The sequence below is a fragment of the Castor canadensis genome, chromosome 11 (genome assembly GCF_047511655.1).
Source record: "Castor canadensis chromosome 11, mCasCan1.hap1v2, whole genome shotgun sequence".
NCBI classification, from domain to species: domain Eukaryota; kingdom Metazoa; phylum Chordata; class Mammalia; order Rodentia; family Castoridae; genus Castor; species Castor canadensis.
The window spans coordinates 143,048,083-143,073,718 of NC_133396.1; the positions used below are offsets into that span (position 1 = coordinate 143,048,083).

At 44.6% G+C, this 25,636-nt stretch overlaps 1 protein-coding gene and 1 long non-coding RNA gene across 2 annotated transcripts in view; both read right to left on the reverse strand.

Annotated features, from left to right (window-relative positions):
* Positions 1-25,636, reverse strand: part of Cnih3 (cornichon family AMPA receptor auxiliary protein 3) — a 228,087-nt gene that overhangs the window by 153,651 nt on the left and 48,800 nt on the right. The gene's annotated exons all lie outside the window — the stretch shown is intronic.
* On the reverse strand, positions 7,999-17,838 carry LOC141414001 (uncharacterized). Its single transcript, XR_012439125.1, has 3 exons — positions 15,942-17,838; positions 15,068-15,191; positions 7,999-10,948 (listed from the first exon to the last, which is right to left on the reverse strand). It is a non-coding gene; the product is annotated as an uncharacterized lncRNA (long non-coding RNA).

Here is a 25,636-nt window from a genome sequence, read left to right on the forward strand (position 1 = left end):
CCCAGGAGGAGCAGGGCAGCACAGGAATGAATAGCGGGTGCCCCCAACCCAAACAGCAGTGAGGAGTGAGCCAAGGGGCCATGACTGGGGAAGATCCTTGAAAGTTGAAAAGGGCTGAGCAGGTGAAGAGCTGAGCTGACATGGCTGAATTTAGATAAATGTCATACGTCCAGCGCCCCACTGCCAGCACTCTGAGACCAGACCTCATGACAGCTGGTTGTCATACATGACACTGGGCAGCACCCACCATCCTTTGGCACAGAATTCTTCATGTACACACATATAGAGCTATAGACAGAAAAGATTAGTCCTTAGCAGAAACCATAGTGAAATAATAGGGTTCAGTCAGTGAGATTCCACTTGGGGTAGAAATAACCAAGTAATTGCTCAGCTATGCTGGAAGCCATTGGATTCAGTCCATGTTGCACTAAATATCCTTCTCTCAGTGTTCTGAGTATTTTGCTTCTTTAACACCTCTCTGTCTTCCCGCTGACTCCCCTGAGCTGTGGTTTGGGTCATTCATGCCTCATATATTGAGTGGACTCCAAAAGGCTTTCAAATCCCCCTGTGTTCTGGAACACTCTGGCATGAGCTTAGGATGGCACACAGCTGACAGAATAGGTCCGGGAATCTATCTTTCCACTCCACTTTACAAGCACCTTCTGAACACCCTGTCTATGTATGACACTGTGCTAAAGCCGAAGTAGAAAGGCAAGTGCAGAGAGGAAATCCTCAGACACTGACCATCAAGGACAATAAGGCCACTGCTACAAGAGGAGACAGAAGAACACAGCAGGCACAATGAGGGAGACATGTGGAGAAAGAAGAAATTGTTTTCAGAGAGCAACTGCACAGTTCCCCAAGACTGAAGAAAGGAATAAAACTAGAACTCAGCTCCTTTTGTTTTCTTTTCATTACTAGGGATTGAACTTGGCTTCATTATAAATTAACAAAATAGCAAACTAGATTCCTTATACGTCTCTTATAAAGTCTGAAGCCACCTGGAGAAACTGACCCATTCTAGGTGTGCCGAGCCTAGAAATTGAACCTGTAGACTAAATCACACTCACTAAGGTTAATGGCACATTGCCTCAGACTATGCAAAGAACAACACGATTCATGGACTGAAGACAGTGCACAGTAGAAAAAATACTAATGGTCTAAATTTGGTTCAACAGAAATAAATCTTAATAACTGGCAGTTACAGCTATAAATCATGAGTAAATCATTACAAACCTTGGAAAGCAAGCTACACAATTTTAAAATAATAATAAATTAATAATACATTAGGCAAAATTTTTCAGAATGTGCCAAAACATAGAAGATAGAAGGGGAAGGTAATATTAGATTATAATTTTTTTTCACATTTCATAGGAAGACTTAAGACAGCGTTTCATTTATGAACTTGATAGGTTAAAAATGTAAATTTAAGTGTTATTTAAAGATTTTTAAGAAGTAACTATAAAGTAGACATTACTTCTAGTTAAGACAGAATAGCAGGAACCAGGTTTACCTCTCTGCACTTGCCTTTCTACTTCGGCTTTAGCACAGTGTCATACATAGACAGGGTGTTCAGAAGGTGCTTGTAAAGTGGAGTGGAAAGATAGATTCCCGGACCTATTCTGTCAGCTGTGTGCCATCCTAAGCTCATGCCAGAGTGTTCCAGAACACAGGGGGATTTGAAAGCCTTTTGGAGTCCACTCAATATATGAGGCATGAATAACCCAAACCACAGCTCAGGGGAGTCAGCGGGAAGACAGAGAGGTGTTAAAGAAGAAAAATACTCATCAGAACACTGAGGAAAGGATATTTAGGGCAACACTGACCATCAAGGACAATAAGGCCACTGCTACAGGAGGAGACAGAAGAACACAGCAGGCACAATGAGGGAGACATGTGGAGAAAGAAGAAATTGTTTTCAGAGAGCAACTGTACAGTTCCCCAAAACTGAAGGAAGGAGTAAAACTAGAACTCAACTCCTTTTGTTTTCTTTTCAGTGCTAGGATGGTGTTGCAAGAACGGTACAAAAAGTATGACTGACCATCGAGAATAAGACTCAAACCCAGATGGTTGCAGGGTCATGCAAATCTAATGGTAAGTTATTTTTTCTTTAAGGAATCATGCATTTTTGCTGACCATGACTCAGTTTAGACAACATAGGGAATTTATTTTCACCTGCCACACACCATTTTTAAGGTCTTTTCTCTTTCTTTCCTCTCATCTCACTTTTACTCAGTTATCTCAGGAAAATGTCTCTCCTTTTCTTAATCCCTTCTCTTCCATTTGTAAGCCAAAGAAAAATGACCCTAATCATGAATGATAAATGTAAAGTAGTGCTAATAAAACATCCATCTGAGGGGAAGTCAGATTTAATGTCATTAAAAAAAAAAAAGTAGCATCAAATTAGCAAGCCTTGGAAAGGGTTCAAGTTCCCTTCAGAACCTCCACCATGGCATTCATTTATGTTTTCAGCCTTTAATTAAATCTGCTTTTCCACAGGTACCATTATTTAGTGAAAATAAAAATCCTTCTAAATAAATTTCAGAAACAGGAGATTGAATTACTCACATAAATGCTAATATTGCAATGGAAATGTTCTCTCACTATATTTGCTTGCAAATAAACAATATGGTATCAATATTATGAGTTTAAATGGCCTTAGTACACTAGCCTGGGTACTTACTGCTTTGATAATTGCATTTTTATGAGAAACTGCATTATATCTTCAAACAAACAGACTCTCTAGATGATTTCCAAAAATCTAGTTTTTTAATGTTGAACATTGCTTAACTCAATAAAAAGATTCCAATGAGAAATGCAAAATTATGTAACAGTTTTAAGTGTAGTAATGGAGAATTCTGACATGCAAGATTAATGTCTGTGTCTTCCTTTTCTTACCACTCAATTGATTTTGGTAAGCAGCCAGCCCTTTATTTATTGTTCTTCAGCCATCATTGTGAATTCTGTTAGATCATACAATACAAAGAAGATGAGTTGGAGGTCTGAGCTTTGCAGCATGAGTTTTCTAAATACATTTCTTAATGCTCCCTGAACTATCCCCGAAGCTGGTGTTTCTGTCAAGTTGAACCTCTCCTCACTGGGTTTAGCACTACCTTCTCACTTTTATTGTCTGCACAGTCAGATGCAGCTGCATTTATTTACATTTTTTAAGTGAATGAAACTCTTAACTTGTTGACATATTGGAGTCTAAAAATGTCCCATTTAAACTCACACTCACATCTACATCCGCGTGGGTGGAAGCTGAATTAGTTCCACTTTGTGGCAGAGTTGATTTCAGGAGACATGTTTGTGCAGAAATGAAGGTTGGAAAGCCTTATTATTGGGTGACACAGAAGAAACTATTTTGGTTGTATTTCAAGTATCCTACTGAAATTTCAAGTCAAAGCCATGAGACAAAAATCACAGGCACAAAATGGAGTGGGAGCAGCATTTCACCTTAGACTTCTGACAGGCTGCTTGCCCGGCAGCTATGGCTGTGTTGTGGGTATGGTGCTATGAAGAGAGAACAGATGCATACTTTGTGGCCAGCGTCCAAGTTACTCCACCAGGTGATATGAATAGGATCTGCTTACTTGTTGACATCTACCAAGAACCTATTGTGCATGAAGCCCTGTGCAGTGGAGCTGCAGAGATGCAGTGAGTACAGTTCAATGGCTGCCCTCAGGAGGTTACAACCCAGAAGGAAGGCAGTTAACTCTCACACCAAGCAGGATGTTAGCAGTATGGCATAGTAGTAAACAAAACATCAAAGACAGTGTAGAAAGCTTGATTCCAAGTAAGTGGCTCTGGGAAGGTACAGGAAGAGGGAGATTTGAGTGGAAGTAAGAGAGACATCGTGAAAGCATATGCAAAAACATGGAGATGTGACTGACATGCTCAAGGAAAGGCAGGCAGCACACTGTGACAAATGTGGAGCAGAGGCGGGCATAATGCTTGAGAAAGAAGGTGGAAAGGTAGATGGGACTAAGTCCTAGAGGGTCTTAGAATCACAAGCAGGAATTTAACAAGATACCTGGGGCAACACAGTCACTGAAGGTTTTGAGAGGGTCATATCACCTCTTGTGATCATACAGAAAGTATGCTAGAAATTTAGTATGTCAGGAAGCTACTGAGGTAATACCAGAGAGAGTTGATACGTACTTACCTTATAGCAGAATCAAAGCATTGGGTTGGGAAGAAAGCTCAAAGGAAGAAAGGATAGAACTAGTAAGTGACTATTTGGATGTCAAGAGATACTGTAATCCAAAGAGATCAGAGAACAAGCAACAGAAGATGCCTGAGGTCTTTGCACCCTGTGTCTGCTGCTTCTTTCTTTGGCATCACAGCTGGCACACTGTGGGTGCTGAAAGGCTGACTTAGCAATATCCAAATGGCACTTTCCAAGCCCTGGCTCATGTGCTTCTCACCACACTGAAGAAGCAGCCGCAAATTCTCAACTCAGAGACCAATTGCCCCACACACAGTGTCCAGACTACCTGAACCACTCCACCAGCTCATGCTTCTCCTTTGACACAGGATTCTTTCCCTCTGACATGTTCCTGGTCTGAAAATCCTTACCTCAAGCTAACAAAACCACCATGGTCTGCCGCTGGGAAGGTGTTCTACCAGTTGAGCCACACCGCAGCCCTTTCTGTTTTACTTATTTTTCAGAAAAGGTCTTGCAGACAGACAGCCTCAGACCATGACCCTCCTAACCTGTGTTTCCTGTAGAGTTGAAATCACAGGTGTTGACCACCACGCCCAGCCTGTTGACTCATTTTGCCAAGTTTCTCTCCCTCTCTGTCCCATCACCTCACACATTAAAAGAGTCTGTTAGTGTGTAGCATTCAGGATCACTATTTCTCACAATTAAAAAAAAAAAGGGGGGTTCTCACCAAAATGCCAATCAGCTTAAAAGGGGGACATTTCATATTAGGCAGACCCTAGGACAGTCAAAGCAAAACTGAGGGCAGGTGGGCTCTGACAGCTGGTTCCCACCCCACCTGGGAACCATACCCTCCTAACCTCTGTGCCCAGGCTGGCCTCACAGAGCCTCCACAGGCCCCAGCTTCTGGCTGGGGGAGGTTAACAGAAGCCACAGGGTCAAAAGGGAATAAAAAATGTTGGGATTTAGCCACTGGCTTCCTCTGTCTTGCAGCAGGGGACAGGGGTCACAGAAGTTCCCCATAGAAGGACCTCCACAGAAGGACCTCCACAGAGGGCCCCCACAGAGGAAGGCTCCCATAGTAGTCCCCCAGAAAGGCCCCCACAGAAGGGCCTCCACAGAAAAGCCCTACACAGGACTTCCACAGAAGGGCCCCAAAGAAGGCCCACACACAGGGTCCCACACAGAGGACCCCCGTGTAGGGCCCCCACAGAAATCTACCCACAGAGGACGCCCATAGAAAGACCTCCACAGAAGGGCCTCCACAGAGGGTCCCACTGAAAGCCCCCACACATGGCTCCCACAAAAGGGCCTCACAGTAGGCCCCCCACAGAAGGTCCCTAATGAGCACCCCCACAGAAGGCTCCCACAGACCATAAATCCTCTCAGACAATGTCTCCTGTAGTCATGCCTCTCTCAGTGTTGGACACTGCTCCTTCACCTTCTCCCTCGGGCCTATAGGGAAATGGCACCTGGCTGAGTAACCACCCCCCATCATTCCTGATGTTTCCCTTAATCCTGCTGGAACACTGTGGTGACCCTTCCTTAAACTTTCCTTGGTGATGACATTTGGAGTGACCTGCCAAACTCCAGCAGCCCTCCATACCCCACTGTACCACCAATAGCTCTAAATAGCTGGGTAATAATGAGCTTGCTAAGATAACCCAGTGGAGTACAGTAATTGAAGAAAGTGAAGCTATAAGGCAGACAAAGTTTGATGACAGGGACAGTGCAATCCCTTCCCAGTGTTGCTCTAAAAGTACCTCATATTGGGAGACTAAAAACAACAGAAATGCATTCTCCACGGTTCTGGTGGTTACAAGTCCAAGTTGAGATGAAATGTTGGCAATGCCACACACTCTCTAAAATCTGTACGGGAGAACCCTTTCTTGCCTCCTCTGGCTCCTGGTGGTTTGTCACAGATCCTGAGCAGCCCTTGGCTTATGGCTGGACTTCACCTCTGTCCCTGTCATCACATGGTGTTCTCCCAGGTGTCCCTGTCCTCCATGGCACACTCTTCTCCATGCCTGTGCCCCAGTTTTCCTCTAATAGGGACATTGGCCATACTGAATTAGGGACCACCCTAATAGCCTCAGCTCAACCTGCTTATATTTGAAAAGACTCTGTTTCCAAATATAGTCCTATTCTGAGGTTCTCAGGGTTAGGACTTCAACCTGTCTTTTGATGGGACACAATAACAGGTTTGAAGAGCAAGGACTAGGTATCTGAGTGCCTGGAGATTCTGAGGCTGCTGAATATTCAAGGCATGCTGGTTACTGCTGCCACACGATAGCCACTGGTGATGGATAAGAGTAGAAGAAGAAACACCCTGCAGGGCTTGATCACGGCAGATGCGTCTTCCTTGGGAGCAGCCCCTCTTATGGGGTTATGGAGGGCGAGAAATGAAATGGCCAACTTCTGAGAAACTGGGAGAAGCTCAAATAGAAGATGCTGCCATGTGACAAATAATCAAGGAGGTGTATGCAGGTTCTGTTTGGGAAGTGACACCACATCCATTCTGGTCTTCCACCAGCTTTCTCCAAGCTTACTTTCCTAAGTCTTTACTGCTACTTCCAAAGACAAAGAAAAATAATCCCTGTTCTGAGACCACAGACTTGCTGCCTGGGTGTATCAAGCTGGCAACTGGTATTTTTAAGTTTTTTTTTTATAGAATCGAGGGACAAAAATCTGGAGATATCTATAGACAGATTGAAGATCTAAAATTCTTAAATCTGAGACTATAAACTATAGCTCTCCACCAGCTGGCCTATAAAAGTCAAACCATCATTTGAATTAACACCATTGGTAAAGTACTATCAAACCCTCCACCTGATTTCAGACCCTTGGTAATCTCACTTTGCCACATACACACCTTATGTTCAACCACACCATCCATTTCATTTATTTATTCAACAAATATTCATCAATCACCTATTACTTACCTAGCAGGTGTTAAGGGTTGAATTTTGTCCCCCTCACCTCCAAAGATACATTGAGGTTTTAATCCTTAGTACTTGTGATCATGACATTATTTGGAACTTGAATCTGTAATCAAGTTAGCGCAAGGTCCTGCTGATTTAGGGCAATCCTAATCCAAGATGACTGGTGTCCTTGTAAGAAGAGAAGAAACACAGAGACTAACACACAAGGACAGTAAGGCAGACTGTAGTGATATGTTAGGCAAGGAAGGCGAGGATGTCCGGCAATGCCAGTTGCTGAGAAGGATGAGGAGCAGGTGATCCCTGCAGCTTCAGAGGGGCTGGGGCCTGCTGACACCTTGACTTGGCTCTTGTGGTCTCCAAAACTCAGAGAACGTATTTCTGTTGTTTGAAGTCACCAATTTGTGGCAGTTTATCACAGCAGCCCTGGGAAACTACCACAACTGGCAAGCCATCATATTCAGTCTGGTCTAGACCCTTCCTGACACTTTACTCTCTGTCCTACTCTGGCCTGGCCAGAGCAACTCCCTTTTGGAATGTCCTTTTCTCCCCCCCCTCCCCTTGAACATTAATAAAGTCTAGCCATTTCCCACAGCCTTCCTTCACACTCCCTGAATGATTCCAGCCCACATAAACCTCTCCTGTACAGACAAGCATAGCATTTATTACAGTAGTGATACCATTTAGTCTTTATGACACGGTCTGCACCCCCACTCACTATCTACTAAATCTTTCTAGCTTCAATTTCTCTCCATGTAAAACAGAGTTAGCACTTAATTCACAACATGGTTGTGATGGTTAAATTAAATATTAGGTTGAACTGTATGTAGTCCATATTGACTACAAAACAGTCAATCTAATGCATGCAAAGTCTTTAGTAGAGTGAGTGGCACATAGTAAGCACAATTTGGTGATGGTGCTATTCCTAGTCTTGTTATTATTATTGGTTCAAGTGTTTTAGTTTTATCTTCCAAGTTGGGTCATTTGAAAGACTCAAAAACAAAAATATTTCTATTGTCTGCCATTGTGACTATGTTAGGTAGGTTACATTTCACTGACCTTAGCAAACCAAACCACACCTCAACAGAGGTTGACCTGTGGGTTCCAGGCCAGACCTAGAGCCCAGAATGCAGCTTCTCCCCTCAACTCCACTGCCACCATCAGGAGCCACCATTGCTGCTCACCTGGATGGACGCTTGCAACCCCCTCTTCTGGTACCTGTGCCTCCACCTTGCCCTGACTGTCTATCCCTGCCACAGTATAAAGCATCCTGTTTACTGTCACAGCATTGTCCCCCTTCCTCTTCAAACTTTTCATGGTCCCCACTTTTGAGGACACGAAGGCCCACAAGACTCTCTGCTCAGACGTCCTGCATCTGTCTGGTTTCACCTGGCTCTGAGTGGGAGTCTCTATACCATCCCTCTCACAGCCCTCTCACAACAATTTCTGTAGGAAATGCTCCTCCTTGGGCTCTTCCCTGACCCTTTTAGTGAGATCCAGCCTGGCTTCCATGTTCAAAATTGTACCATCCACCAATTACCCAATCTGTTTACCCTCCTTCTTTCTGTCACTTTTTTTTTCTTTTGCAGTGCTCTACTGCTTGACCCACTCCTCCAGCCCTTTATTGTATTGAGTATTTTTGAGATAGGGTTTCATGAACTATTTGCCTGGGCTGGCTTCAAACCAAGATCCTCCTGACTTCTGCCTCCTGAGGAGCTAGGATTATAGGCGTGAGCCACCAGCACCCAATGGGAGATGGAGAGGTCCCCTAACTATGTATTTTTATACCTTATAAGTATATTCATTATTTATTGTCTGACACCCCCCTCATTTCCTTACTAGAATTAGAATGTAGAGCCACAGAGCAAAGAGCTTTGTCTCTTTTATCCTGTGGCCCAAGTTCCTAGAACACTGTTTGGTGCATCAAATGCAGTAAATGTAAGAATGCCATCTCTCCTCTCTCTGCTTTCTGCCCAAGCAGACCTCATACACCCCGGGGTCTCACTTGTGCCAAATAATCCCCCTTCTTCTCTTCCCAGACTTTTTCCTCAGTTTAGCTACACATCTCGTCTTGCCGAGGGCTCATAGCAACCTTATACTTACTGGGTCTTAAACCTATACACGCATTCCTCACAGTGCAGTTCAAATAATACTTGGAAACTTCAAATATGGATATGTCAAGCAGCTGCTAAAAATGCTTCAATTGCTTTCCATTACTCGCAGGATAAAGACAGGAGTTCTTCTATTCCCTGCATAACCTGGTCCCAACCAGTCTTTGCATCAGTCTCCCTTTACTCATCCCAGCAGGACTAGCTTTTCAGCTCTTCACAAGACCCACTTGCACTGTGACCTAGAACTTGCTCAGCTAGTTCTACTCTCAGCTCTAACATCACTCTCTCCAAAAAATCTTTCTGGATCCAGGTTGGGTCTTCTTGTTTTAGACTCTCTTCGTAGCATCAGTAGAGTGAATAACAACTCCCTCATTACCTGTCATCCCTGTAGGAGTCTAAGCTTTGTGAGAACTGGGTCCACCTGCCCCACTCCCCATTGTGTGTCTGGTGCTTAGCTCCATACTCGGTCTGCTGCAGATATTTATTAAATGAATGATGAAACTGATGTGGCTACAGCTTAGGAGCCCTGTGTCGTAGTCTCCACTCCACTTCAGATTCTCCTGAATCTTTCCCCTTGACAGCCTCAAGTCAACATGATAGGAAGAAGTAAGTGGGAGAAGCAGAGATGTCCTAAACTCTGAACCACCAATTCCATGCATAAAATGTCTGCCTACCCAGCCCACCAGGGGGGAATTAATTTCATCTCAAGGGGTAAAGAGGAAGAAAATGATGGAAGAAATGCCGGTGCCACATTAAGAAATGTAGAGTGAAAATTCCAGTTCTGTGTCTTGAGGGTCTATGGCTTTGGATGAGTCCCATTCCTTTTGTCTATGAATGTAGATAGTAATCCCCACATCACAGGCTTGCTGTATTAAATGTGACATTGTAGTGAAAATGTCTCATAAGCTCTAAAACCTGTAAAACACAAACATTAGTAATTTATAATAATTACATTTCAATAGCCAAATGCAATTTGGCATTTGACTTATGAGAGTTAATCAATACACAATAAATAACTGAACAATCACACCAGAAAAAAAGACACACAGAAACTTCACAAACAAAATATACTATTACATAATTACTTACATAAGCAAGCTCTTACAGCTTATTCTCTGGTCCTTTCCTGGTCCTCTGTGAAACCTTTCCCCGGGCTCTGGAGAACTGCAGAGGATGCATTTGGGAGAAGCTCTGGCCCTGCACACACGTTGCCCACAGTGCAGTTAAAACAATACTCGGAAACTCCAAGTATTCCAGGTGGCTCTTCTGCCACCCTGGAAAGACAGCTGTCCACACTTTTGCAGTGCAATGTGAGGCCAGCGCGCAGGCACTGGGCAATGCACTCTGGCTGCTCTCACAGAGCTTCAGGCCCGCCTTAGCGGAAACAGCCTTGGTTTCCACACCCACATCAACGTGCTGATACGCTGCGTTCTCGGGTGGCGAGGGTCCTTGCTCTGCGCTTGGATAGAAATCAAAGGCAGGAACGCAAGCAGAGATTAAAGGAATTTTATTTGCAGAAAAGTGATAGAAAATGCTGCACAGAGAGGCGTGTGGCGGGACCGGGAATCCGGTGGTCCCCCGAGTCGGGTAGACGTCAGGATTTATAGGGTTTTTTATTGCCAGTGGGAGGCGTATATGTCAGCGCGAACAGGTGTCTCTTGGAAAGGAGACCGGCATTTCTTTTCCCGGCTAATCGCCATCTTTGTGGAACACGTGAACCTCCGCGTTCTGCCCTTCAATGTAAGGATTTAGGGTTACATCTCCTTCTGCCCATCACCCCTGAGAGGCCATTATCAGAAAGAACATCATACTTCCAGCAGGTGAGACCTCACCTACAGACTCCAAAGAAATATGCAAAGTATTTCTTCCCTTTTCAGTTCCCGAGTGGTCCCCAGTGGTGCATCGAGAAATAACCCCTCTCTGCCTCTCTACCTCTCTGCCCCCAGTGCCCTCTGTCCCATCTCCGCAACCGCGCCCTCCTGGCATGTGAGCCTTGCCTTGTTTGGTGGGAATCCTGAGGAGGGCCAGGTCCTTCTGGCCATTCAGCGTGTCACAGCACTGAGACAACCTTATTGCCGCTCACCCTTTGATCCCACTCTAGCCTGGCAGCAAACCCTTGACCCCACATGATGGAATTATATAACTATGACTCTCTCCACTCTCATAACCCAGTGTTTCTTCTGCCGCACCTTCTTTTGCATCTATCCCTTCTTGAAAGTATTCTGCCAAATAAATTTCCTGAAAGGTTGACACAGATTGTATCAAAGTGGAAACGCTGTTTTCTCTGTGCCAATACAGGACTGGATCCTAGTGTAACACAAATTAAAAAGGCTGAACAGTTTGTCTGAACTAAAACCAGCAGGCAAGGAGATGCAGGAGGCATCTGACCAGTCTGATCTGCCTTCCATTTCAGGTGAGAGCAGGGAGAGCTTCCTTGTATGTTTGTGGGGGGTTCTATTAACTCCTCTCCTTCCAAAGGGCACACAGACTGTGAAATAAGTAATTCCAGTAGTCTGTCTACCTTAGCCATGTGGGCAAAGGCTCTCAGAAAGATAGCAAAGAACCTCAGAATTTTCCAAATTCAATTCATAATTCTTCCATTAGCTTCCTGGATAACCATCAACAAGCCAAGTCTCTACAATATGGAGATTTGTGATAACCTCAAAGCCACCAGTGAGCCAGGCATGGAAGTGCACACATATAAGCACTCAGGAAGCTGAGGCAGGAGGAAATTATTTTCAAAAATGATTGTGTTTATAACTGATTGTAAAATACAATCATGTAGAAAAACAATACATAATCATTACAGAAAAATTTGAAATACAAAAGAAGAAAACCCAAGTCAGCTATAACTCCTGGATAGGAAAGTAACCAGTGTTAACAAAAGGCTTTTTCCTCTTGGTCTTGTAAGTATATAGATATAGACACATATACAGGCTTGTGTTAGTTTTTATACAAACCCTGTGTGTTGTACTCTGTTTTTTATTGTCTAACATTGTATCAAGGTCAACTGTCCATAACTTTAAAAGTTTATTTATTTATTTTATTTTATTTATTTTGGTGGGGTTGGGGTTTGAACTAAAGGTTTCGTGCTTGCAAAGTAGGTGCTGTACCACTTGAGCCAAACCTCCAGCCCATTTTGCTCGGGTTATTTTGGAGGTGGGGTCTTGCAAACTATTTGCCCAGGCTGGCCTTGAACCACAATCCTCCCAATCTCAGCCTCCCAAATAGCTAGGATTACAGAAGAGAGGCACCGATGCCTGACTTTTAATAGTCTTTTTAGAAACACTTTGAATAAAATTCCATTGTAGGATTTTAGTAAAATTGTGCTGTGCTGTAAATACAGAGTGAGCTACTGGTAACAAAGTATTCATCAAACAGACCTGGTATGAGCCTATTTCAGAGTTTGCAGCTTTAGTGAGGACCAACAGGCAAAGTTCTCAACTTTATCCACAGCCTGCACTAAAAGCCTGCTGCTTTTGTGAAGGGAAGAAGATGAAGTCACCTGCACTAAGAAAGTCTTTTCTCTCTTTTGGAATTAAAAAGTCATCTTAATGGATCTTGTGATTCCTAGAACAGATGGATGGTAAATAAATTCAGTTGTTTGCAATGTCAGTCAGCACAGGATTAACAGCAGGTTAGAGTTGCCTGCCATACCTCCCCTGGGCAGCAGGAGCCCCCCATGAGCAAGACCTGTGCAGCATTTGTGTGGTCCTACATGACTGCACATACACATAGCGAGCTCATCAAGTCTTCTTACCACAGTCTTGGTTTGTTGTGTTACATATGACAGAAATACATTGCTCATAGTTTGGGAGGCTGGGAATTGCGAGATTAGGGAGCCAGAAGAGGTAGTGTCTGTTGAGGGCCTCTGCTTCAGTGATGGTGCCTTGCCATGCCTTCTATATGGCGGCAAGGGGAAAAACTACCTTCAGTCTCACATAGGCACTTGTCCCATTCATGAGGGCCCCACTGCTTAATACTATTGCACTGGAAGTTAAGTCTCAACATATGAATCTGGGGACACACTCAAACCACAATGACACCTGGAATGGGTTTATACTGTGACAGACACCAAGCACTTGCTATGGGTCTATACTGTGACAGACACCAATGAGGATTTTTTATGTCAAATTTTGCAGGGAGATAAGATACACACATTCATAATACAATAAAAAATCCAAAGATTTTAACTGTGGTGAAGCAAATCTACTGTCCCCACCCTGGTGTCAGACCCAGACCCAGTTGCAGCAGAGACAGAGGAGAGAGACCTACATTCAGTGGAGGATGGAGGAGGCCTGCGTGTCCCCAGGCATCTGGTGCTACCTTAGTGGCAGCAGGTGGCTTAGGCAAACTCTTCAGAACAAGCCATTTAGCAGCACGAACCCCACCCTATGACATAGGGCAGTCCTGCCTTGTGCCTCCCAAGCACCCCTGACTCCCAGCTCCTCAGCTTCTGGACCTTGATTGACTCTTGTTCTTTGGCTCCTGTTGTGACGCCTTTTCTGCTCAGCTTCAGTCTTGGCACTCATCCTTCCTTAATCGTACTGTTTTACCTCCTGGGACTCAGACTGCATCTGATGCCCAGAGCCCCTGAACTCCTGGAACTATTGGTCTTGCCATGGTCCACATCATCCTAGGTCCAGAGGCAATGGTCCACAGAGCCCTTGCCTTCATCCCTTTTCCACGGTAGGACATGCTGTCACATGTGAGTGTAGAAAGAGGCCTGTTCTCCCAAGGGTGGGGGAAGGGTGTTGTTTTCATTAGGGGAAGACACTGACACCCAAAGGCAAATACAGCAAACATACCACTCTGCTCTCCTTGAGCTGTCATCAGCAAGCATCCAGCTTTCCATTGTACAGTTCCAGTGACATCCTGACCTGACAGATTGACACAACGTAACACGCGCACACACACACACACAGATTCAGTCTTCTCTCCCCAGAGACAGGTAGCCCAGATTTGCTTTTGCATCGAACCCCAAGACTTGGGGTCACATAGATTCTGCTCACTGTGGTCTGGGTACAGCTCTTCAGTTTGGCACCCTATAGACTAATGATAAACACACACGGGTTCACACAGGTGAAGGGGGAACAGAAGATGCAGAGCACCTTCTTTTGGTGGAATAGGGAGGGGTACTGGGAGTTGAATCTAGGATCTCACACATGCTAGGCAAATGCTCTACCTCTTGAGCCATGCCCATGCCCTTTATATTTTGTTCTTGAGACAGGATCTTGCTAACTTTGCCTGGGTTGGCCTTAAATTCTCAATTCTCCTGCCTCTCCTCCTGAGCTGGGATTATAGTCATGCACCACCAGGCCAGTTCTTTACATGTGTCACATTCTGCAAGCACTCTTGCCCTCGACAGTAGAATGAGACCCTTGACAGCCTCCCAATAGTCCTGGATCTTCTCTGAGAGGACCTGCTTTTCCCATTGTCCTCCATTTCCACACCCAAGGCAGACTGTGGGGGAGACTTGTTAGTGACCCACTTCTGGGTGGCACAGGTTTGGGAGCCACACATGGTTTGCTTCAGGACTGAACAGTCTCAGACCCTTGTTAGTCATGCTGGTATCTCTCTGGCACAGCACCTCCCTGAGAACCTTGGTACTTAGTAATCCTCCATCCAGAAGCTTAGTACTTAGTACTCTTCCACCAAGCTTAGTACTCTCCCATCAAGAAGCTTAGTACTGAGTACTCTCCTATCAAGAAGCTTAGTACCAAGCAAGTACTCTTCTGTCAAGGTTAGTACTTAGCTGTCAAGTTAGTACTTAGCACTCTTCCATCAAGTTGCGCCTGATCATTTCATGAGTGTCAACCAAAGCAGAAACAGCTGCCTTCATCCAGACTTACCTCTTAGTAGCAGCCTTAGGGCTCTCCTCTGCTCTCAGCTTAGTGGCCTCCACTTTATGCTCTGCATCAGTGGAATTCAACTGTAGCCTGCAATGGAGAGACATGGCCCAATCTGCCTCTTGCCCTGCAGACCAGGAATTAATTATTACTTTAATGAGTCGTGGGTTTTTACTCTCAACATCCAGCAATCTATGACTAGAAGACTGGTTTTTGGCTTTTGCCTTTTGAGACAGAGTCTCACTATGTAGCTTAGACTGGCCTTGAACTCTCAACCCTCTGTCTTAATCTTTCAAGTGCTGGGATTACAGGCAGATATCACCATACCCAGCCAGACTAGACAACTTTTAAAAATGCCTATTGACATATAACACACATTGGGAAACACAGAAACCATACATATTACAGTCTGAGGAATTACTACAAGTGAGGACACTTATGCCAACATTGCCAGGTCAAGAAAACAGAGCAGTACCAGGACCTCAGAAGCCCCAGTGTCCCCAGTGGGCTCCTTTCTTCTGCTGACTTCTAACGTCATACATTAGTTTTGCCTAGATTTGAGCTTACATAAATGGAACTCTACAATATATATTCTTTTATGTCAAGCTTCTTTCACTCAAAATCATTGATATAGCAAGGGCTTGTTCTGTTTATTGATTTGTAGTGTCCATTGGAAAATTACAGCACAATGTGTTCACTCATTCTGCACGGGCATTTAGGTTTTTCCAGTTTGGGACTATTACAAACAATGTTGCTAAGATGTTTCGTGTGTATTTTTGGTACACACAGGCACACATATCTAGGGGTGGACGTTCTTGGTAGTAGAGCATGCATACTTTAATAAATAATCCCAAGCACTTCTCAGTGTTTGTACTACCTGCGTTCCTGCCAGCAAAGCAGGAGGGTTCCAGCAGCTCCCCACTAACAGTGGAGAGCAGTCAGTCTTCTCAGCTGTCCTGCAGACATGCCGAGGGCCTCCTTTCATGTGCATTTCTCTGATGACAAGTGAGGCAGAGCTTCTTTTCATGCTGCTGTCATCTGAATGTTCTCTTCTGTGAATGCTTGTGGATCACTCTTGACTGCTTTCCATAGGGTTAACTGCCTTTTCTTATTATTTATAGGAGCTCCTTCTACAATCCAGATATGAGGTCACTTCGCTTACATGTGCTGCAGTGTCTCCTACCACCTGTGGCTTGTGTTCTCATTTGGCAGTCTTGCCTTTGGATGCCCACAAGGATGCCTGCCACCTCTGTCCTGGAGGAATGGGGTCGGGCCCTAGCTCTCTCTGCTTTTAATTTTACCTTCTGCTTTCTTTCCAGTCTCCTGCCCTTGCTGGAAAAAAACATCGATATATGTCAGAGAAGTCACCTTTTCCAGCTCTGTGAGATATAGCATTACCTGGCTCTCCGATACTAAAGGCAGAATGGATCTCTTTTTATCAGACTTTTTCTTCTTTTTCTACTTTCAGATGGAACAACTTTGACAGATGCTCATCTCTTTCTCACAGAAACTCACTGTGAAGTTCAAGGAGGAGCCTGCACCCTCTACAGCCTGAAAAGTTGCATCAAGTACTTTAGTAGTCCAGGCTCAAAGGGCACAGTCTCCGGGTCCCAGGAGGAGCAACAATTTAACTAGTCATTTTATTAGCACATAGCAACACTGCATCTTCTCAGCCAGGGACAGCCCACCTGTCCCACATTTTGGGTCTATTCATTGTAGCACCCACTGCCAGGTCTGAGCAGAAACATTCTACAATTTAAACTATCTCATGTGAAAAGAGGGGAAAAGGTGGAGGGGCAGTACATTAGGTTAGGTGACTGAATCATCGGGTGTAACTCTTTCACAGCTGCATTTGGGGACTCAAGCAATTTCATTTGACACGTTTCCCAACACCCTCAGCTCTACTTCCCTCTTTCAGCTTCACCCACCCATTCACTCATTCAGGCAGGCAGTGCAGCCCCCTCAGAGCCCTAGGCTGGCCATGGTATCTTCCCAGACACCCATAGTCCCATAATAGGGAGAACTTTCCTTTCCCAACAGTTTAAACAGAAGCCCTGGCCTGGCTCATTGCCCACCTCAGAACAATGGGCATGGAGTCCCCTCCACACCCAAAAGAAAATCAGAGTGCACTTCTGAGGGGGCACCTGGAGGTTGAGCAGGGGAAACAAGATGTTCTCAACAGAAAGTATCTTGGAACTTAGGAAAAACACTGTCACTTGTCTATTTCTCCTACCCCTTCTTCCTTGCTGATAAAATCTGTTTTGCTTGCTTGGCAATATGCCCAGTCTCAGGCATGAATCATAACTATCTAAACAAAGCATCATAAACACATTTCCTTTTCCAGATTGCTTAATGGGAGGATTCATAACAAACCACAGTCAATTAAATGGAGAAAAAAACCTGCTAGGGAGACAATTTTCCTCCTTGAAATGGAGAGGTTTATGCAGAGCACTCTCATTGCCCTGGCCAGCTCTGAGTCCATTCCCATTTCCTACCTCTGGGTTCTTTGAGGATATGATGCTTGGAGCCATTGCAGTCTTATTGTGAACAGTGAGGTGGAGGAACAAGAAAATTGCAAAGATGTCAATTCAGAGCCTTGACAACATGAATCCAGTGCTTACATACCTCCTCCAGGCTACTTATTCAGAAAACAGTAATGTGGACGGGGCATGGCTCAAGCAATACAGTGCATTCCTAGCAAGCTCAAGGCCCTGAGTTTGAGCCTCAGTACTGAAAATAAAAGAAGAAAACAGAATATAATCCTGTGTTCAGGATTTCTGTTTCCTACAGCTATGCACATCCTACCTCTTCTGTAATTGTTCACAAACAACGAGTTCCTCTTCATTCAGCAACAGCAGGCTAGGAATAAGCACTCAGTCAGCATGTGAATTTTCACAGACCCACAGCACACAAATGCAAGACCAAACAAGATGCCTTGGATGCTGGTCCTGTCCCAGACTGTCCATCATTCTTCTCCCTTCCCCTTGTATGAGGTTGAACTTAATGAACCTGGTGATATTCAATCCTTTCTGTCCTACACAAAAGGCAATTCACTATGGTTCAACCTAATAGGATGTTTTAACCAGTGGGGATGCCCTTTTTCACGGTGTCTCCACGGTAACAGAGGCAGAGATACTGTTTCATTCATTTCCAAGCCATGGGGAATCATCAAGCAGCACAGAAAAAAACAATGGTGGCAAGTGGTGCTAGAGGAGATGGGCCAAGGGCAGTTTCTGGGCGTCTCCCTGGAAAGAGAGCTTGTGATCCTACACTGGTGGTCTCCACTACTCTAGAGTCACACCACTCAAACGAATGCACTTTGAATATCCTCTGTGCTGTCTCAGAGTGAAGTCACCAGCCACAGGTGGGTAGTAAGCACTTGAAATGTGGCCCCCAGTGACTGAGAAAGTAAGTTTTAATTAAACTTAATTTTAATTCAATAGTATGTCTATTGGCAATAGTGTTAGAATTTTCCTGAGAAACAAAATTAAAGGAGATATTTATGTAAAATAATGTCTTACTCTGTCTTTGATTGCAATAACAGAATACCTGAGACTGGGTTATTTATAAAGAAAAGAGCTGTAGTTAGCTCACAGTTGTGGAGATCCATGGGCATGATCCCAGCATCAGCTCAGCTTGTGGTGAGAGCTTTACAGCAGAAAGTGGGAGAGAGTCACATCTAAGAAAGGAAGCTAGAGACACCCAAGGAAGTTAACTGGCTTTGTAACAACCAGCTCTCATGATAACTAACCCATTCTCATAGGAACACAGTAATCCTTTCAAGTGGGCGGGCCCCTTGTGACTCAAAGCACCTCTTAATGGCCCCACAACCATTACATTGGAGACCAAGTCTCAACGAGAGTTTTGGTGGGACAAATCATAGCAAATAATACATCTACATGTGTGTGTATGTTGATATACATACACACATGGAAAGATACACATATATAATCATATACATATAATCTGCCCCCCCACCCCCATCCCCGCTGAGGGACTGGCTCTTGAGATTATGGAGGCTTAGGAGCCACATGGTCTGTATCTGCAAGCTGGGGAACAAGGAAAGCTGGTGGTATGGATGCAGTCCTAGTCTGAGGCCCAAGAACCAGGGGAGTTTATGGTGTAAGTCTCAGGCTGAGGCAGGAGACTGATGCCTCAGCTCAAGTGGTAGGACAGAAAAAGGGAGAATTCTCTCTTCCTCTATCTTTTGTTCTATTCAGACTCCTGGCAGATTGGATGGTGCCCACTCACACTAGGAAAGACTGCCTGCTTAGTGAGTCCACAGACTCAGTCCTATATCATCTGGAAGCACCAGAAATGTTTAGCAAACATGGGAACCTGACCCAGTCAGTTGACCATCATGGCAACCATGCTGGAAGGTATCACTGCAGACTATGAATCACTGTCCCCACATCCTCATCTCAGCTGCAGAAACCGACCTTGGTCCTGCTCCATGTTTCTTGTAAAAGCTCACTCTTAAAGCAAATATGACTCAAGTAGCAGTGTGCAGGGAAGGCTACAACAGCCTTAACTCCTAAAGTAAGTAAGGATGGGGAAAGCCCACACAAGAGTCGTGATGCTGCTGCCTGGTCACACACAGGACAGATGCCCTCTGTTGAGCAGGGAGTAATTACAAAGGCTGGCAAAAGTACTCTTTTGCCTGGCTCACTTCTCTTCCACATCGTCTCTTCAGCCAGGTATTTGTTTAAGGGTGTTGGAAGGGAGAGGATTAGGTATTCAAAGCTTGTCCTAAAGTTCTGCAGTCTTCTCTGGGGTAAAACAGCTCCTTCCCAGATGGGACGGTGTCTGTGCATGTTTGAGGTGATCCCCAGTACAGAGGTCTGAGATGAGCTAAAAAGAAGTCTCCATCTCTCTAGCTGGTAATGTAGTGTGCTTACTGCCTCCTGTACCATTGTATGCCCTGACAATACAAAGATGAGCAAAGCAAAGTCCTTAGGTACATGGGGTCTACTTCTGGGTGGTGTACTCTAGAAGGCTCTTTGGGAATAAGCCCTGGGATAAACCTGCATCTTCAATGAGGTGCCCTAGTAACTTCCTATTGAATGCTATGCTCCTTTGGGGAAGAGCTTGCTATTCTAGGTAGTTTGGCATATACCTTACTTGTGTTCAGTCTCTTCAATGCAGTAATCAGACCTGGGCTATCAGGTCAAGATTCTAGTTTAGGGCGTCAAGGGAACACTTGACCTGAGTTGAGCGGTTGAATTGTGGCTAAGAAAGCCTAACAATGCCTTAACACCTGTCCTCAAGAGGGACCTGGCATCTTCTTGGTGCTTCAGCACCTGGCCACAGGAACATGAGAGACAGGGGGCAGGGGGTGATGAATCTCTAATGCCCTGTGGTAGTGGATAGTTCAGGACACCGGCATTGGTGTCTGCTCTTTGTACAGCCCAAAACATGCTTGTGTTTTCAAACCCTGCTCAAGCATCCCCAGGACTAGGTGCTCTGACACACTTAAGTGTGTAGCCTCATCCCAAGAGAAGACTCTACAAAAGACATAATCAGTGTAGATCAAAAGACACCACTGTGGGACAACCTGCCTTGTAAACTGAAGTGGGGACTTCTTGGCCAATTTGTGTGTGGTTTCATTCATTCATCCATATATGACTGCATACAGTACCTGACTTGGAAAAGCTTTTAAGGAAGATAGACTAACAATATGCTATATCACAGGGGATAAGCACTAGGAAGAAGACACAGGGACTGGGCACTTTGGGGAGCAGAGAGAAAAGATCCTGAGGGAGAGTGTCAGAGAAAGCCTCCCTGGGAGTCCACTGAGCTAGCCATGGAGATGGCCTGGAAACTTGGAGTTTTCAGAGTCTCAGCTCCCAACCCATGTCAGAATCTCGAGAAATGCACAAAGCCTAAGCCCATTCCAGGTTAACATAACAAGAACTCTAAAGGTGAGGGCAGATGCAGTTGGGTCTCATAGCTCCCAAGTAACTGATATGTGGCCAGGGCTGAGATCCACTATTCTTCTGGTTAGCGGGACAGCGAGTGGCTCCCTGGCCATTGGCTTTTTCAGGTCAACACAACACCAACACAGAAGTGACCCAGGGCAGACACAATTGTAGGGCAGACTCAATGCCATGAACCAGTGCAGCACAAGGAAAAGATGCCTTCACATACAAAACTAGGCACTTCCACAGTAACAAGACCAGCACAGATACCTCAGCAGTGACTTACGTGTGGGGAAAACATGGTAAAATTCAAAGAGATCTAAAAAAAATCTGAGCCCCTTTGGTTGGAGGAGATGTAGCACAGATTAAAGGTACTTAAACTTAATTTTGACCTAGGCCTAAATCAACACATCACAAAACCAAGGAAAGAAATAAAATTCCTGAATTATCCAAGCACACCTCCAGAGAGAGCTCAAGTCAAGTGAGAAGGTTTCTCTTGTCCCTCATTCTCTGCACCAGTATGAGAAATTCCACTCAGCCACAAACCCAACATCTAGTGTTTGGAAGTAAGAAAAGTGAGGCAGGGAGAAGAGAGAAGTACACAAAGAAGTTAAAATCTAAAAGAATTTGCATGACACCCAGTATTTTGATTATCCTATTTCATGTTATGCACCTTCACAAAATAGAATTGCCAGCCAGGATCAGCTCTGTGGATTAGGTTGTTTGAAATCAACTTTCCCACAGTGAGTCCCATAGCTAACGTGCCAAAAGAAGAGACAGTCTGTTATATAGGGGTGAACGATGCAGGGCTGCATGAAAGAGCCAGTTACCCAGCCCCTGTGGTGAGGAGCCCCTGTCCCAGGAAGCACATAGTGACTATCTTGGCTGGCCCATAAAGATGCTAACACTGTCACCGTGATCTTCCTCCTGTGCCTGCCTAAAACTAAGTGCACACAGTGAAGGAGACTTGCCATTGGAATTTTAGCTTGGTAACTTTTCTTCTTAGGAAGAAACCTTGTTATTAAACTACTGTTTTCACATCTTAAAACCCTGCACTAGGTCTCCTCAACTTCTTCATATTGTAATCTTACTTTCTTGGGGTCTGTGGTCTGCTTCACAGGGATCTTTGTACAGGGTAAAGGTAAAAATAAAAAAGTCCCATTCCCTATCAGAGAATAAAGATGCCCCATCAGTGACGTAAAATCAAAATCACAGACCCTTAAAAACCTGGCCCTTATTCTTTATAATAAATACATGGGCAGTAGTCTCCCACCCTGAGAGTCTCAAGTATTATCTAGGGAAACTTAACAAGTAGTGGTAGCCACCAAAAAAAAAGTTAGCAATAGCAATCAGTGACAGCAGTGGTTGTCATCACAATGAATAATGATAGTAACACTAACACTAATAGCAAGGGTTTTTGCTTTCTTCACATAAACACAGTCAACAAAGTGAGTAATCAATTTCTGCAAATGGGTCCAGACTACAGGTTTTACAGGGTTTGGCTGAAGTGGCACTGAATGGTGGAGGCCGTTGATGGTAAGTCCCATATGTTACAGACACAAGATTCCCTGGTCAGCATCTCCATGTCTAGAGTCAGGCAGGTCTCGTAATCATCATCGTCTTAATCCCTGCTGCTTAAGTGCCTAGTCTATGCCAAATGCTGTGCTAACCATTCTAAATGTCACCTCATTTCACCTTCAACTGGCCCCAAAGGAGCTGGTGTCACTACCAGCCCCTTTCACAGATGATGGCATTGAGGCTGATGCAGCAGCATGACCTGCCAAGATCACAAGTGTCATAATTAGTGGCACTAGAAAAGCCAGCCTGTGGCACCAAACCCAGATCTCAAGAGACACTCTTTACCACTGTTGCTCTCTGTACAGTCCAAGGAGGACTGAGCCTGGAATCCAAAGCCTCGTTTCTTCTGCCTGTCCCTTCTGTGGTGCAGGACAGTGGTTTCATATCTGAACCTTAGCTTCCCCATGGTGAAATGCAGCTGGTCCTCCTACCCTGCTGACATCCCAGGGTTGTTACAGAGGCTGAAAGAACAAGACTGGGCTGAGAACAGCTATGAAGTCTGTCTTGCATCCCCAGCATTTTGCACTCAGTAAATGTTTATTAAAGTAATAATGCATCCGAAGTGCTTAGAAGGCTGTGGCACATGATAAAGCATGAGTGCCTAAGGTACATGAGTTGCCACAGACTACTCAGTTGTCAAGACAGCTCTAATTTGTGGGTTTATGTTGAAAGGATTTACCCAATGGTCCTTAGCCCCCTCAGACCCACCTCCCATCCCCATGGCAGTCAACATCTCTGAATTGTCAGTAATGACATCCCAGCAAAGATTTGATCAGAAATTTAAAGAAAAACAAGAATCTGTTTCCCCCAAAAGAGAAATGCTCTGAAAAGCAGGGTAGAAAATGCCAATCTGTGGTACCCTCATTTATAGGACAGCTCAGTTAAATGGGTTCCCAGCCCAGTAACTCCTCATATGCCAGGGCTAATTTCCTGAGAACAGATGCCTCTGTGAGGTCTGCTCAGTACCACTTCCTACTCTCCATAGCAACTTAGGTCTTCAGGGCTCATGGGGGTCATCCCACTCCCTAAAATAGTGCTCACCAGGCCAAGAGAGCAGAGGAGGAAACACAAAAGATCACGAAACATATAAACTAAACATCCTGAAGTCAGAACAGTGATGGTTAGTCACCACCACACGCAGAATGTCCTCCTCTCCAAGACCCAGGTGAAACTCCCTACCCCACTTCACAGTCAGCTCTTCCCTGCCCTGTCACTGAATCAGAGCAGGGACGGGGGAGTGGGTGGAGCCATCAACTTTACACCTGTGACTCCTGAATCCCAAAAAGCCAAGGGAGGCCTTGCACTAGCACTGCCAGAGACTGTCTGGTGGGGAGGTGGGCTGATGGCAGAGGGCAGAAAAATATGCTGCAAAGCTTGCAGTCTACTCCATCTGCTATGCACTCTTCTGTCCATGGCAAGCACTGAACGGCTCATCAGCTCCTGCCATGCAGACTCATGTGGGAGCCAGGCTGTCCCTAGAGTCTGAAGAAGGAGACCGGGCCAGCCCCACTTCAGGGGGCTATGAGGGCTTATGAAGACCCAACTTGAGGCAGAATGCCATGACCTGTCATGGTAGCACTTTTGCTTTATGATCTAAGAACTCACTGTCTCCAGCAGTGGGCTGGAAGTATAAAGATGAACAAGACACCTCAGCCTCTTAACAGAGATCAGTTTCGTGAGAGGGCCATGGATGTGGACAGACAGTAAGGCTGTAGTTGAATAGGAGGCCAGAGTACTTGAAATGTATCTCTATATTTGTGAGTTGTAAAATATGAGCCAGAGATGTGGAACAAAACATTTAAAAATGTATATAATAAATTAAGTTTTATTATTATTTACTCTAAGCAATGACCTTCAAACCTTCACTTGGTCCAACCATCATCGGGTCATAAGGATCTTGAAGGATCCTGGGGGAAGAGTATACATTTCGCACTGTAATGCCGTGGCCTAATGTGACCTTTCACAGACAAGCCTGACTAAATGGAATTACAGAGAGGACCTAGTACTTAATTAACTGAAACATTCCCCAAATGGGCAAGAAGCTTAAATTGTTTTCCAAAAAATGTGTAGATTGAAATAATAATGTAAGACAAGATGAAAGAAACACAGACCTGACCAGACTTCAGTCAGTGATATTACAGGGGCAGTATAACAATGTAACCAGATTTCATAAATGAGCCAAAGTTTTAAAATTACCAAGAAGACTACAATATTTGAAAACTATCTTGGCATATACTGTTGGTAACATGAAGTCTAACCCTAAGTATAAGTTGTGCTTGGGATATTATTAACTAATGACTATAAGAAAAAAAATCACAATTAACAAGACAGTATAAAATACTGTTATATTATCTTCACCATGCCTTTTCTGAATTATTATTTATGCACGCTTTATAATGAGTATAAGGACTGGAGGTGTGGCTTAAGCAGTACAGTGCCTGCCTTGCAAGTGTGAAGCCCTGAGTTCAAACCCTAGTCTCACCCAGCCCCAAAAAAATCACTATAATGAGTATAATTGGTGCTACAGAGGATTATAAAATTGTAAGTGAGCATACACCTATTAGGAGAGCGCAACAACGCTGCTCACTGCTAACAGCAGGGGAGCAAACTGCTTGGAAAGCAACTCAGAGACAGTCAGGACCCCATCCAGACCGCCCCCCTTCTTCCCAGGGTCTTACTCACCTTTCACACTCAGCAATAGAAAATAAAATGTTTAAAAGGGAGGCTGGAAAAGCAACTTGAGCAAAAAGAACAAATCTGGAGGCACCACACTACCCAACTTCAAAACACACTACTAAGCTATAGGAACCAAAAGGGCATGATGTCTGCATTTTAAAAGATAGAAAGACCAATGAAACATAAAAGAAAACCCAGAAATAAGTCCACACTTACAGCCCCATGATTTCCAACAAAGATGCCACAAACACGTTTGATGAGGACACTTTCTTAAACAAATGGGAAAACTGGATGTCCACCTGTAGAAGGATAAGACTCTCATCACAAACAAAAATCAAGGCTGGGGTGTGGCTCAAGTGATACAGCACCTGCCTGGCAAGATCAAAGCCATGAGTTCAAA